This window comes from Ambystoma mexicanum, chromosome 6q (assembly GCF_040938575.1).
Source record: "Ambystoma mexicanum isolate Mex_15411 chromosome 6q, UKY_AmexF1_1, whole genome shotgun sequence".
NCBI lineage: Eukaryota > Metazoa > Chordata > Amphibia > Caudata > Ambystomatidae > Ambystoma > Ambystoma mexicanum.
The window spans coordinates 1,465,264,248-1,465,279,528 of NC_090937.1; the positions used below are offsets into that span (position 1 = coordinate 1,465,264,248).

The 15,281-nt window shown below is 49.7% G+C and overlaps 1 protein-coding gene across 2 annotated transcripts in view; it reads right to left on the minus strand.

Moving 5' to 3' along the window:
* Window positions 1-15,281, minus strand: part of ST3GAL5 (ST3 beta-galactoside alpha-2,3-sialyltransferase 5) — a 559,457-nt gene that overhangs the window by 257,357 nt on the left and 286,819 nt on the right. The gene's annotated exons all lie outside the window — the stretch shown is intronic.

Sequence of the window (15,281 nt, forward strand, 5' to 3'; positions counted from 1 at the left end):
GGGGGTGGATCCTTTTCACTCCCTCCATGAAGGCTTTTATAACTGAAACTTTCTACCATGACACCTTGTGTTGCGACGTAGTGTAAGCGGAGAGGGCAGCTAGGTGAACTTTAATAGAATTAAAGACTAATCCTGAGTCTAACAAGTGAGTCAGGTATAGAACAATTTGTGTGGGAGAGCAGTCAACGGGGTTGACGCTGTTCTCCCTACACCAGATGACGAACCGTTTCCACTTGCTAGAGTAGCAGTAACAAGTGTTCGGTTTCCTTGCCTCTCTAAGGATGTCCATGCATCTCTGTGGGAGCTGAAAATGTCCAAATTCTATGACCTCAGGAGCCAGGCTGCTAAATTCAGGGTCTGTGGGCATGGGTGCAGCGTTCTGCCCCTGTCCTGTGACAGCATGTTGTACGGGCAGGGTAGTTTCACTGGTGGGGGAAAGAGACATCTCCATCAGGTGAGCGAACCAGGGTTGGCGGGCCCACATGGGGGCCACCAGTATCATGGTAACTGGTTCCTGGTGCATCTTGTGCACTATCTTGTTGAGAAGGGGAGTCGGGGGGGGAAAAGCGTAAACAAATTTCCCTGACCATGAAGTCCAGAGACCGTTCCCCTTGGAACGGATCTGGAGGTATCTGGAGGCGCAATCCTGGCATTGGGTGTTCTCCAGAGTCACGAACAGATCTATTTCTGGGAAGCCCCATTCTTCGAAAACGTTGGAGACAATGTCTTCTTGTAATCGCCATTCGTAATCTGCGGGCAGAGGGAAGTCTCTGTAGAGTTCATCTGCCAGAAGATTGAGTTCCCCTGGTACACATTGGGATAATAGGAACATTTTGTGTTTGAGAGCCCACTTCCATATGTTCTGGGACAGCTTGGACAGTCCTGGAGAGTGAGTGCCCCCCTGCTTGTTCAGGTAGTACATGGCCGTGGTGCTGTCTGTTAGGACCAACACCGTCTTCCCTTGAAGGTGTGTCTGGAAAGCCTTCAGTGCTTTGAAGACTGCCAGTAGTTCCAGCAAGTTTGTGTGTTTGGAAGCCACACTGTGGGTCCAAACTCTGTGTGCAGTCTGATGGGAAAGGTGAGCACCCCATCCTGTGAGGGATGCGTCTGTGGTTAGAGTGGCTTCCACTGTGGGGGTGGCGAATGGTCTCCCTATCACGAGATTTTCCTTTGACCACCACCGCAGCGAGAGAACCAGGGCCTGCGAGACTACCACTAGATCCTCCCATTGTCCACTGGCCTGACACCACTGGCTGTTGAGCCACTCTTGCATTGGATGCATGCGCGCATGAGGTACCAAATAAATACATGACGCCATAATTCCTAGCAACCGCATGGCCTTGCGTACCGTCACCTCTCGACCGGCTACATATTGAGGGATCTGAAACAGCATATTTTGGACCATCTCGGAGGGGAAGACGAGGCCGTCCTTTGTTCGAATTAGAGCCTCTAGGAATTGCTTGACTGGAGTCCAGGCTGGACGACTTCTCGTTGATGGAGAAGCCCAGTTGGAACAAAAGGTCTACAGTCTTTTGGGTAATTGAGAAGCATGTCTGGTAAGAATCCCTTGTTATGAGCCAATCGTCGAGGTAAGGGTATACTGGAATGGACAACCTGCGCAGGTGGGGCGCTGCCACTGCCAGTACTTTCGTGAATACCCTCAGTGCTGATGCTATGCCGAAGGGTAGCACTTTGAACTGGTAGTGTTTGTTCTCTATCATAAATCTGAGGTATTTTCCGTGTGCTGGCAACATTGAAATATGAAAGTATGCATCTTTCATGTCCAGTGTTGCCATGTAATCCCCCTGAGATAGCAGGGGAATTACTTCCTGTAAAGTCACCATGCAAAATTTGAGGTTTGACAAATTTGTTCACTGGGCGAAGATCTACTACAGGGTACATGGTTAAATACTTTTTGGGTACAAGGATACCTGTGATAGAGGCATGACCTCTATTGGTCTTTTTTCCAGTAGCATTTCGACTTCTTGAAGAAGGATGGCGAGGTGCTCCGGTGATAGGCGTCTTCCCCTTGCGGATCTGAATGTCGGGGACCGAATGAATTCGATGCAGTAACCGTGGGCTATGGTTGACAGTACCCAAAGGTCTGTGGTGATTCCCTCCCATGCTGGTAGAAATTATGTTAACCGGCCCCCGACCGGAAATGGGGACCCGAACCTTTGGGTCATCTGGTGTTGGTAGCCGGGGAGCCTCTGGGAGTGGGACCCCGACCTCTTCCCTTTCCACGACGTTGTCCTCTCTGAACATATTGTGCGTTGGTTCCTTGGGTGGAGGACCAATTGCCTGCTGAGGAGTACTACTGTTGCTGCTGTTGGTTTTGACGTTGGCCACGAAAAAATCGTCTGTTGCCGTAACCTCGCTTGTTAGGAGGTCTTGTGATCTGGTCCAGGGTCTTAAGGGTATCAAATTCCTTTTTAGCTGTCTCCAGAGCGTCGTCCACCGCCTTACCAAACAGGTTTGAGTCCTCAATTGGTTTGTTTATGAGGGACGCCTGGGTTTCTGGCTTAAAACCGGAGTTCCTGAGCCAGATGTGACGCTTGAGAAGTATCCCTTGGACTAATGACCGGCCAGCTGTCTCTGCAGCATCTAGCGTGTTTTTAATGATGCACTGGTTTACCAGAGTACCCTCTGTTACAGTGGCTAACAGCCAGGTTCGTAAGGGCTCAGGGACTTCGAGGCCTTCACGTAACTTTCCCTGTTGGGCATCAGCGTAGCTTGCCAACAAGGTATTGTTATTGGCAATTTTGGTAGAGAAAGCTGCTGAGGAAGTAATTATTTTTCCCAAGGCATAAAGTTTCTTTCCCTCCTTGTCTGGGGGTGCTTCGCTAGTAGATAGCAGAACCCCTGCCCTCTTCCTTGTGGTGGTTACTACCAAGGAATCAGGTATAGAGTGACCTATAATATATAATGAGTCTGACGGTGAGGGACTGAAGAGTTTCTCAATTCTTGGGTTGACCCCTCTAACTAATGCCGGTGTTGATAAAGATGGTGTGAGTCGTCTTTTGACTGAGGCAAGAAGGGGAATGGCCTGACTAGTAGGAGGTTTCTCCTTAATTATTTTCTTCACAAAATCTATATCTGGTGTAACTTCCCCTGTATCAATTTCAAAATGTGCTGCTGCCTTACGTAGCAGAGCATTGAAAGTGGGCTGGTCATCCACAGGTGACGGGTTTCTGACTGGTGTGGTATGAGGAGAGGACAGATCCTGGACGTCTGGGTCTGTTGATGCCCCTGCAGACTGCCAAGGCTGTGAGCCTTCTATGTCCGGGTCTTCTTCGAAGCCCTTACCACCCATGTCTGGGTATTCTTCAAAACCTTCTGCAGGGTGTTGTAGATCATCATTATTTGTGAATTCTTCATCCTCTTGAAAGGGAGTGTCCTCTTCAGTGAGGTCATATGCATTAATATCCTCCTGAAGTGGGTCAAAGAGTCTTGGATATTTGGCCCTAGGATCTTCATGAAGTATCTCCCTTGGCCTTTTGGGTGTGACGTGTTCAGGAGTGGACATGAACCTATCCAGTAAGTCCACTGGGGTAACCCCGAGCGGTCTGGAGGCGGGAAGGGGTGCTCTTCCGCCTGTAGCCGTCGAGATCTCTCCCAAAGGGTGGAGGATATACTTCCCTCGCCCTCTGAGAACCCTTCTCGTGGGCTAGGTCTTTCTTTCGACGGTGGTGGAGGTTCCGGCATACCTTCCGTCTGTTTCGGCGTCTCCCTGGCCTTGTGAGCGGGACTCGGCGACTCCCTCGCCGTCCGTCTCTGAGCGTCAGTGGAGACTATTCTAGCCAAGCTCTTGATGACTAAACTCTGTCGAGGGTGAGTCTTGCGGGACTATTTTCGTCGACGGACGCTCTTACGAGGAGTGGTGTCTGACGTTTTGGTGATCGCGCCCTTATTTGTAGACGGCCCAGTCGCTAGCCGCGCCTGCGGTTGCAGGGAGGGCTTGCGAACCTTACGGTAGGCGGAGGCTGTTGGCCGATCCGGCGTCTCCGTTGGCGCTAGGGCTTTCTTCGACTTAGCCGAAGGCGGGCCATGGGTTGTGTGTTTAGTTTTATGTTTTCCATGTGCGTCGGCGTCGCCGGGGTGTACATCCCCATAAGGAGGGCGTTTGCCGAACCTGTCAGGGCCGGGGGACAGATGCGGAGGAGCGGGAACGCTCCTTAGAGAGGTTGACCACCTCCGATACGGAGGTAGAGTTATCACTGTCCCCCTCATCACATTCGGTGGCGGCGACGGCGGCAGGTGAGCAATCAGCCTTTGACATAGAGTAGGCTGCCCACCTCTTGACCCTGCGATCCTTTAAAGTCTTTGGCAAGGTAGTTTACAGGCCGCACAGCCGTCCTCGTTGTGGTCGAGGGTTAAGCAGCGGTTACACCGCTTATGCTCATCTTTCCACGTGAATTTGCCGTTGCAACGCGGGCAAAATCTAAAGGGAGTCCTCTCCATAGCTGAGGATACAGGGAAAAGTGATAACGACCCCGAAGGAAAGGGGGGTGAGAGAGAAAGGCATTCTAGAAAGGAAACAGAAGTGTCCCACAACCCCCACTCTCCCTACTGTAAAGGCTGGTGAGGCCGGGCCACGTGTTCGGCAGCGCCGATTGGTTTGCCTCCGTCGAAACCACTGCCGTCTAAGATCTTGACTCGGCTGGGGAAACAGCTAGGCCGTCGGAGGAGGGCCGGAGGCGTTTGGAGTTAGCGATAACTAACAAGAAACAACCAAGTGTCGAATAACGGTATTGCAATGTTTCCTACGAACTCCGCATTACGGCGACTAGCTTCTGGGCGGAAAAAAACAATCTGAGGGACCTCGATGCGTGAGGGAATTTGGGTACACTACATGTCACTATAGGGATAGTATTATGCACAGCATGTGATTCTAAGCAGATTAACAAACATCAGAAATGTATTTATTATTTGCATTTTTAAAGCACTCACAGCCTGTGGGCATCGAGGCGCTGTTACAGGAATTGTTTTGTTTTTCAAATGCGTAATTGTTTTTTTGTTGTTGTCGTCTTAGTTGCGCATTTATAACACGCTTAAATACGCAGAGGTTTTTAAGCGCGGACCCGGGGATCGAACCTGTGTTGCTCTGTGTCGTCTTGCTTCCAAGGCGAGCACGTTGCTGCTGAGCTACCCTCCCTGGATATGACAACACATGCGGGAGGTGGGAGAAGGATGGCAGGATGCAGCATATTTCTTCCTATTGGATGCTGGGGAGGGTTTTTTGTAATCAAGCTTTTTGTACTGCATCTAATCTAAGCACCGTGAGTTGTCCGAGGAGTGGTGTGCAGTGCCCCCACCAAGGGTATGCAGATCTTGGTCTGCTGGAGGAAAGAATGTGCGAGGGGAAGATAAGAGAATGGGAAAGTGGGATATAGATGCTACAAACGGAGGCAGGCAAGTTGCGGAGGGGAATATTATGGATAGCATAGGTGTATTTCTGTCCTGTTAGGTTGCCCATAAAGTTGTGCAAAAGAAAGGCTATGTCCTTAAGCGTTGTGATAATTGGGTTAAGTTTCTGAGGCAGATATGGAGAATTGTCAGTTAGTACACAATAATGTTGAACGCATGGGGGCCTCGAGAGCGTGCTCGGACAATCTTGAAAATGTGGTGGTGTATTTCACCAGGCAGCTCTGTATGCTGTACCCCAGGTCAAACTCCAGAATGTTAATCGTCAGACTGCCAAGCAGTAGCCAAGAGGGTCATAGTGAAGAATAGACTTGGCGTAAAGGTGAATGATTCCGGTAAGAGACAGCAAGGAAATTGAGTTTTCAAACCCCCAATGGGGTAAAATTAAAACACATGACACCTCGCGATCCGAAAGGTTACTACGATTTTCAGATCATGCAAGACTTTATTTTAGTTCATGGCGAGCCAGTGGGGTGCTTACTTGGCAGTACGCTCCCAAAGTATAATACATACTCATCTATTCTAAAGTGAGAAACTATACCACAAGCTCCCTATGCAGAGTATGTTGAAAAGCAGGTGTGGTTGAAAGACACAGCGTAGATATGTCGAGAAGGGCCAGTTGTCTCTCCTCCCACTGACATTGACAGTCTGGCACCCTTTCTGTGAAATTTCAGTATGTCTTTGGCTTGGGTGGATTGCATGGGGGCAGGTTTTTTTTTTAAACTCTTTTTTATTAGTGGTCACAAAGAGATACACTGCACCGTTCCACATCGCATCTCATTATCAGTACGTATACATTTTGGCTCATTTATACATTCGAAATTACAAAGACTCATCATCGGAGATCATGTTACATAAATAAACTCTGAAAGAGCCCCAGAGGTCTATGGGCCTACATACCGGAGGTTGGGTCAAGACATATTGTTCTTCTGTTTCATTGACGTATTAGTTCACGAAGAAATTGTTTCATGCTGGGTGGACCAGCGTTTTTCCATTTTTGTAGGATGCATTTTTTGGCCACCGCACATGAATATTAAACAGTCTTCTAGCTTTCTCAGAGCGCTTGCCAATGTCCCCAAATAGGTATTTTTGAGGAGTTTGGTCAGGGGGAACCTGTGTTCTCTTCCAACATCACAGTCACATCATTCCAAAAGCCCGCCACAACCGGACACTCCCAATACATATGAAAGGCTCCTGCCTGAGGTGCATTGCACTTAGGGCAAGCATCCGGGCTTTCTGGGGCAAGTTTTGCTATTTTAGTCGGCGTGTAATGTACATATTTTGAATTAATATTTTGAATTGGATTAACCGTATCCCAGAATTCAGTGACACCTTCTCAGTGAGTGAGCAGTATCTGGCCAATTTCTCTTCTTTGATGGGCATCTGCAAGTCTCTCTCCCATTTCTCTTTAATTTGATTAACTGTGGGGGTATGAGACTGCACTGCTGAATACAGTCTAGAGATTCCCAGGCCTCCTTTAGCGGTTACCAACTGAACACATAGGTGTGGTAGAAGCTCATCTGGGAATAGCGGCCATTTTTTCTGAAATACTGATCTCATGCAGTAATATTGAAGTGTCTTGAGTGGCCCACCTCCCAGTGCCTTCAGCAATTCCCTCAAGGTCGCACATTTCCCATTGATGAACATGTCCCCTACTTTCATTTCATTATAAGGGTCCCAGGATTCCTGTGTGGTGCTGTCATGTGTAGGGGGTATACCCGGGAAATTCCATAAGGGTATTTCTGGGTTATAGGGTGTCTCCAGTTTCCGTCTTTTATATAGACCTCCCCTGCCCTGACTATGCAGCTAACCGGATTGTATTTGCAAGTGTCCTTGTATTGCATATCAAAAATGACTGATTGTATGTTCGTGGGGTGTGTGATGTACTCCTCTATCCATGTGTGGGGTGCCTCATTTGTAGCATTGCACCAATATTTGCAAATTCCGGTTGAACAACATAATAGTAAAGCTCAAAGTCGGGGGCTGCTATACCACCAGAGGAGTATGATTCTGTCATTTTTTTCCCAGCCTATCATCGCCGTCTTCCCATTCCAGAGAAATGCCACCGCCATGGATCGGAGTTTAATGAAAAAAGTCCTACCAGGCCTTATGGGGATATGGACAAAGAAGTAAAGCAGCTTGGGCAGGATTACCATCTTAAGGACGGTGACCCTGCCGTACAACAAAATTGGGAGACGCCCCCACAACTGAAGTTTTGTATTTAGAGTTTGTAGCGTGGTTTCGTAATTATCTGAATATAATGTGAGTCTATCCCTAGACACAAGGATCCCCAAATATCTGATGTGCTGTTCCGACCACTTGAGTCCATTTATTGTGTCGGGGCATCTGGTGGCCGGTGTGAGCGGAAATATTTCCGATTTGGCCCTATTCACAGTATACCCGGAATAAGTCGTGAACTCTGTATTTCTGCCATGATGGGTGCTATGTTTATCTCAGGCTCACGGACATATAATAACGTATCGTCGGCATACAGTGAGATCAGCTGAGTGGACCTTTTCATTTTTATCCCCCTGTCTGCATGTCTCAGACGCACCGTAGCCGCCATTGGCTCTATGGTTAATGCGAATAGCAGGGGCGAAAACTGAGATCTCCGTCTAGTGCCACTGCCCAGCAAAAACAGTTTGGAGATGGATCTATTGGTTAACACCCGAGCTCCGGGTTCAGTGTATAGCAGTCTTACGTATCTTATAAAATTGGGACCCACCCCAAATGCCTCTAGTACAGCTAGGAGATAGACCCATTAAACCGAATGAAAGGCTTTTTCGGCGTCAGGGGATACAGTCACTGCGCTTCTCCCCGGGTCTACTTGTGCCATTATGCCAAAGAGCCTGCAGAGATTTAAGGTCGCGGATCTTGTGGGGATAAGCCCATTTTGATCGGGATGAACAAGAGTAGGTACTGCGGTAGAAGTCGATTGGCCATCACCTTTGCAAATATTTTAGCGTCAGTATTTATAAGTGACAGCGGTCTATAGGACGATACATCCTGTGGTGGTCGCCGAGGCTTGGGAGGCACCATTATCACAGCCTCTCTCATATTTTGGGGTAATATATTACACTTGAGGGATTCCTCCCATACCAGCATTAGTATCGGAACAGGTTCTTTGCGGAACTCTTTATAAAATTCGGCCCCTATCCCGTCTGACCCCGGTGCCTTGCCTGATGACAGTGCTTTGATTGCTTCCGCAAATTCACCAGTGCATTATAGGGAGATATTTTGACATTGTCTCGACCATCAGGGTTATAACTTTTGTGCGACCTGGTCAGCGCCAGCCTCAGTGCAACCACAATTTTAATATTCAACAAACAGTTGACCGCCATCAAACTTCCGTCTGGACCCAACGCCTTCCGGTGGCCACAGACCCCTCCATTGACCCATAATAAGTCTCTTCCAAAACAAAAATAACCAATTCCGTTCCCCCGCCCTCCTGCCCACCCTCATCACCCCCAACTTGGTGATGTTCCCATCTGAACTCATGGAATATTCCAGGGGTAGCCCTGTTACTTCACATTGCCACAGACTTGGCTCCAACTCCACTTGACCACATTACGCGGTCTGCCTTAACCATTAAACAGTCGAGGCTGCAGCCCCAAGGATACAACAGCTTAGCATGTACTCGTTCAGTGTCTCTTAATCCGCCGGTCGGGGCCTGTTCTGTACCGGTCTGCCCCCTCTGGGAGGCAGGGGTATGGAAGTTGCTCTCTTCCTGCATGTTGAATCCTCAATTTGGCCAGGAACATCAAGGCATATGGACATGGCGTTCTTTCAGGAGCCTTTTGACAGGCTCATAGGATCTTCTGCTCACCTGAACCCCAGTGGAAAAGTCTCGGTATATGTGTATCTGGTTTTCTTCATATTGGAGCATTCCAGCCTCCCTCACCATTCGCAGGATTGCGTCCCTGTAATTAAGGAGTCTCGCCATTATCGTTCGCACCTGGTTTGGGTGCTGGTGCCAGTTTGAGATGTGCTCTTTCAACTAGGAAGTGTTCGGAGAATTCCTCTGGCCCAAATAAGGATTTGAGTAGCATTTCAAGTTGCTTTTCCATTTGCCCTTTTCCAAAGGATTATGACACGCCCGCTACTCAGATGTTATTTCTCCTTGATCTCGATTCGAGGTCCTCACATTTGTTCTGTAGTTTGGACACGGTATCTTTAAGTTGGATGAGGTTGCGACCGTGGTGCGCAATGGTGTCTTCTTTAGTGCTTATTCTGTTTTCAGTTTCCGTAACACGTGCGCTCTCTTTGTCAACTCTGGCCTTGAGGGAGCCAATAGTGGTTACTATATCATCCAACTTCATGTAAACTGCACGAAATCCGTTCTGCGCTATTGTTGTCAACCTGTCTTCCTGGTCTCCAATTTCTGGGTCCAAGGTCTCATTGGTGCTAGTGTGGACGGCTATGGTAAGATTTTGATTTTGGCTGCCAGTATAAGCATCCATTGGGCCTTTCTTCTCATTTCCAGGAGTCTTGGCCCATTTACCTGTTTTGTGTGGTTCGCCCATAGTGTCGTCGTGATATTTGCTGTTGTATTTCCTCAAAGGCCTATTATTGGGCTCGTCAGACTTCCGCATGTTTACAGTTCTGCTCCTTGTATGTTGCTACTACAAGGGGCCAGGACAAGGCTCTAAGGTTGGGAGTGTTGTATTCGGGCATCACAGGGCTAATGGCTTCCTACGGAAGATAAACCACAGCCAAACGATGAGACGGATGGAAGGATGTAAATTAATTTTAATCACGGCATTGCTCTGGACAAAGTTCCACACCACTGTTTTTTGACCTGCCTGCACAATTTTAGAATGGGGGTCAGTCTATTGAAGTTACACCACTGTATTACTTCTCGTCAGGCGTCAAAGGCCATCATGACATGGTGGGTTGTCTGCTCCCATGCACTCGGGAGAAGGGGAGAGCTGGGGGGAACGCGCAAGCATTTCCCTCCGGGATGATTTTGGGCGCTGGACAGACCAGCTCCTGCGCATAGAGCGCCGTTAAGGGGTATTTAAGGGGGCAGGGAGGGTTCGGGAGCAGGCGACAGAAAGGACGTAGCATTTGTCCTGGTCGCTGCTCCAGAGCCTTCCCTGCTTTGGGACATGGTTGGTGGCGGCAGTAGAGGTTGGGTTTAGGGCTGTGGTAGTGGTTAGAGGTTTCTTTGGGGTGGAAAAAAGAGAATATAGACGAAAGTGATAAAGCTGTGTCGGGACAATTTTAAGGAGTGCTGTACATAAAGCACCTACTGCTTACCTGGTTTGTTTGTTCGTCGGTGAAAAGGGGGATTTTGCGGGTTGTTTGGCTCGGCGGGCCCAGGTGCCTTCCGTGAGGTCCGAGTGTCGTGAAGGGATCCGTGGGTGCTGTTCGCGGGGGCTTGAGTCTGGGGGAATTTGGGGAGCATGCCAGTCCTGGGGGGTTCGCCGCAGCTTCATGTGATGACAGGAGAGTGCAGTGAATGAGCCTCGCAGCCAACGGGCAGTGCACTTTTCTTAAAGGGCCAGCACTATTTAGTTTAAAAGTGCGCAAGCCCTCCTGCATAGGTACCCTATGCCTGCAGGTGCTGGTTAGCCATGTGGGGGCAGTGCGTTCCTGGGACGGTTGTTTATTTTGCCTTGTACACGGCCAAGCAGCCCTGCGGGCATTCTCCTGCTAGGTCAGGGGTAGTATTACATTTTTAAAAAATATATATTTTAGAGTGTTGGTGGCATATATTGCTGGGGACACGTTTAGCCCGGCTACATGCTAATTGTCAGGTGCAGTTTCCTCCCAAAATGGGGACAGCCCCAGCCTGCGTTTAGGTATGTCATCTAATTAAATAAATAAATAAAAAGAATATAAGGGGATTTTAGCAGGTTATATTGCATTAAGGCCTCACAGGGAGATATTTTATAGTGCAGGCTCGGGAGCCAGATATTTTGGTGGCATTGGGGGCCGGTGGTATTAAATTGAGCTACTTTCGTCAGTTAGCAGGATGGCAGGACAGGGCTCTGGGGCTAGGGGCCTGGTGTATGCCCAGGCATTGAGAGAGGCCCTGAGCATTATTAGCAGGGCATATAAAGCCCAGCTGGAGGGGCAGTAATGGCAGTTACAGGGGAGAAGGGCATGGGGGAGGGTGGACCGCAGCGCACAGCGGTGTCAGACGGGGCCCTCGCAGCTGTGGTGGATTGTAGCCCATCGGCAGGAAGGGGGTGGCATGGACCAGTGGGAGCAGTTAGAGCAGGAGGGAGGTACCTAGGAGAGCAACCAGGAGTGGGGGAGCAGACGGTGAAGGGTCAGGTAGTGGGACAGGAGCTAAAGGGCTGGGGAGGCCACTAGCGGAGCAGGAACAGGGGTAGAGGTGCGAACAGGTCAAGTTAGGGGCAAGGTTAGGGTCAGCTTAGACCCAAGAGGGGCGGCTGTACAGAGGGGCAGAGGAGGGAAATACCTGCAAAAGAGTGCAGGTGGGCAGAGCAGGGCTCTACCCCCGTCAGTTAAGGAAAAAAGGGGACGGTGCGGAACGACCTACCCGTCTAGGAGGGCATAGTACGGCCCAGGTGGTTCCTGATGAAGTGGAAGGACAGGGTTTGGGGCGGCCCCTCTTGAAGGCAGTAGAGAACATACAAGAGGGCGCAGTACGGCCCCTAACATGGTGGAGGAGAGAACCCCTCGCCCAAGAAGAGAGGAACAGGAAGGAGTTGCTGTGACCCCGCCTGGAGCAGCGGAGCGGACGCCCAGTCTCACCCGAGGAAGAGCTTTCCGGCACGAGGGTGCGCTCACAACAATGGTATTTCACTGGGGGGTGAATGGGAAGAGGAGAATGGTGCGCATTGGGGGAGGTTGCGGGAGAGGGAAAGGTTGAGGAGGGGTCAAAGCTTTGAAGGGGAAGCTGGGGTTGGGAGGAGCAGAAGTGCAAGAGGACGACTGGGAAATTGGCTGGGGTACTCTGCTGATGTTTTTTGTCCCTGCAGTAGGAACTCGGTGAGTGTCGGAATGGAGGCCAGGATGCTGCAGCTAGGTGACGGCGGAGCAGAAGGAGGTGAGAAGGAATGGGAGTGGGAGGCGCCATGGGTCAGGTTGGGTACGAGGTGGGGGCACGTAGGGAGAGAGCTGGGGCACAGGGGAGAGGTGGGGGGAATGGAGACTCTTGACTGCGGGGGGGCTTGGTGAGGGCAAGTGGAAGGAGTGTATCTTCTGTGGAAGTGCAAACTGACAAGGTGGCAGAGCCTGTGGCCCAGGGGGTGATTGAGGTTCCTAAGGAGAGGACTGCAGAGGGTAAAGGGAAGGACAAAAGGATGCCTTATATGGGCATTACACAAAGCTGCTGGGTGCGCATTTCATGGGGGTGACAAAAGAAAAGATATGGGCAGGAGAGTTTGTGGATGTTTTTAAACTCCTGCACAGGGAGACGAGAGCGAAAGGGGGTCCAAGGAGGAAGAGCAGATGTTGGCCGCAAGACCAAAAGGTGCCAGTCACAATTGACAATTGGACATCAGCATTTATTATATATGCAAGTGTTTCCCAAGAGGTGTGTAGCATTACTGAAATACCTGGACGTAACAAGGAAGGCGTCACCGAGTTTCAGGGTTTTCGTATGGGTGAGATACGATGAAGAATATAGGGCAAGGATGGTGGAGGATAGCCAAGCGGTATGGGGAGAGATTGACATGGACCTATGGCTGCAATGGATGGTGCCTACGCGTCCAGCACCAACTCTGCATACGGTGAGTGCTTTACCTGTGCCTTACCGGCCCCTTTCATGGTCGCCCCGCCTCAAAGGGGGTGGGTGGGGGAGGCAGGGTCAGCCATCAGCAGCATGTTGGGCTTTCAATAAAGAAAGCTGCACAAGAACAGTGTGCAAATGTAAGCACGAGTGTAGCATATGCGCAGGACGGCATCTGGTTACACAATGTTTTCAAACAGGGGACAGAGGGAGGGGGCGAGATGCAGAACGGAGAGTTGTGGGGAAAGGCCTATACTCCAGTTAAAGTTGCAGTTTTAGAGAAGTGGCTCAGGTTTTACCTAGACTGGGAAGGGGCCAAGATTTTGGGGGAAGATTTTTGCAAGGGTTTTAGGTTGGGATATCAGGGTCCACTGTTGCGGCGGTGGGCGGAAAATTTTAAGTTGGTGCGGGAGAAGGTAGAAGTGGTGAGGGCGAAACTGCACAAGGACGTGGCAGTGGGGAGAGTGGTAGGGCCGTTTATGGATTTGCCGGGAGACTTGGGGGTCGTGCCTAAGAAGGTTGCGGAAGAATTCAGACTAATTCACCATTTATCATGGCCGGAGGGCATGTCAGTTAATGATTTTATTTGGAAGGAGGATTGCGTGGTGTCCTATGGCAGTGGGTTTGGTGAGGAGGGAAGGTTGTGGGGCTTTCATTGCCAAGTGTGATATCAAGGCAGCGTTTTGTTTGTTACAGGTGCATCCGGAAGATTTTTGACTGCTGGGGATGCAGTTTGTAGGACAAGTTTAGACAGACAAAGCTTTGCCTAGGGGCTGTGCAATTTCATGTGCATTGTTTGAGCGTTTTAGCTCCTTTTTGCAGTGTTTTTTTACTTACACTTCGGGTTGTGAAGGAGTGTTGCATTATTTTGACGATTTTCTTTTCATTAGTGGGGCGGATAAAGAACAGGAGTGTCGGAGGATGCTAAAGACTTTTCAAGCATTGATGCAGAATTTGGGAGTGCCATTGGCAGAGGATAAAACTGAGGGGCCGGCGGTGGTGTTGACCTTTCTAGGGATAGAGTTGGATTTGGTGGTCATGACCTCACGCTTGCCGCACAACAAGGTGAACAGGCTGGTGGGTTTGCTTGAGAAGGCAATTGCGCCTCGCAAAATGGCACTGGTGGACATGCAAGGTTAGTGGGGCATCTCAATTCTCATGTGTGGGGTAGTGGCCCCGGGTCACACTGTCTGTAGAAACATGGCACGGTCTATGGCGGGGCTAAGTGCCCACATCACAGGGTGAGGTTGTCAGGAGCGGTCAGGGTGGACTGCAGGATTTGGCTAAGATTTCTGGAAGAATTCAATGGGGTGTCCATGTGGTGGCAAAGTGATCCAGTTTCATGGGAAGTTAAAGTTTTTTCAGATGCATCAGGCTCGGGAGGTTTTGGAGTGTTTTGGTGGGTAAGTGTTGTGCTGAAAGGTGGACTGAGCAGTGGCAGAGGAGGTAGAAGCCTAGCCTTTTTGGAATTTTTCCCACTGTTGGTGGCAATGGAGTTGTGGGGCAGAGAGTTGAGGAACAAGAAAGTACATGTTAATATCAATGTGGTGGAACAGGCAGTGGGCAAAAGACCAGAGGGTGGCTAGATTAATGAGAGAATTTGTACTGCAATGTATGAAGTAGAATGTGGTGTTTAGAGCAAAGCACGTGCCAGGGAAGGCTACAGGCATCGCTGATGCATTATCTCGTTTTCAGTGGCAGAGATTCCGTGGAATGGCACCAGAAGCAGACTTGAACGGGCATCGGATCCCGAAGGAGCTGTGGCAGCTAGGAAACAGAGCACTGTCCTTAGTGGAGGGTTCGCTAGCCCCAGCGTCTAGGACTGCATACAAGAGGGCATGGTTGGAATTTATAAAGAGAGGAGCACGCAGCTGGAAGGGTATGGAGGACGCAGAGGAGAGAAGAAGGGATGATGTGGTTGACTTGGGTGAATGGACAAGGGTATTACCCAAATTGACCTTTTACAATTGACCTTTTGCCCAATTCACCTAATTATAGTGGTCCTAATTGTCCTTCTGCACATTTGACCATTATATTATTTTAGTTATTTTATGTATGTATGTATTGGGTTGGTTTTGGATTATAAACAATATAAGGGGATTGGGTGGGGGATGGTGGGGGGTTGCACAGGGTTTCCCCTCACATATATGTC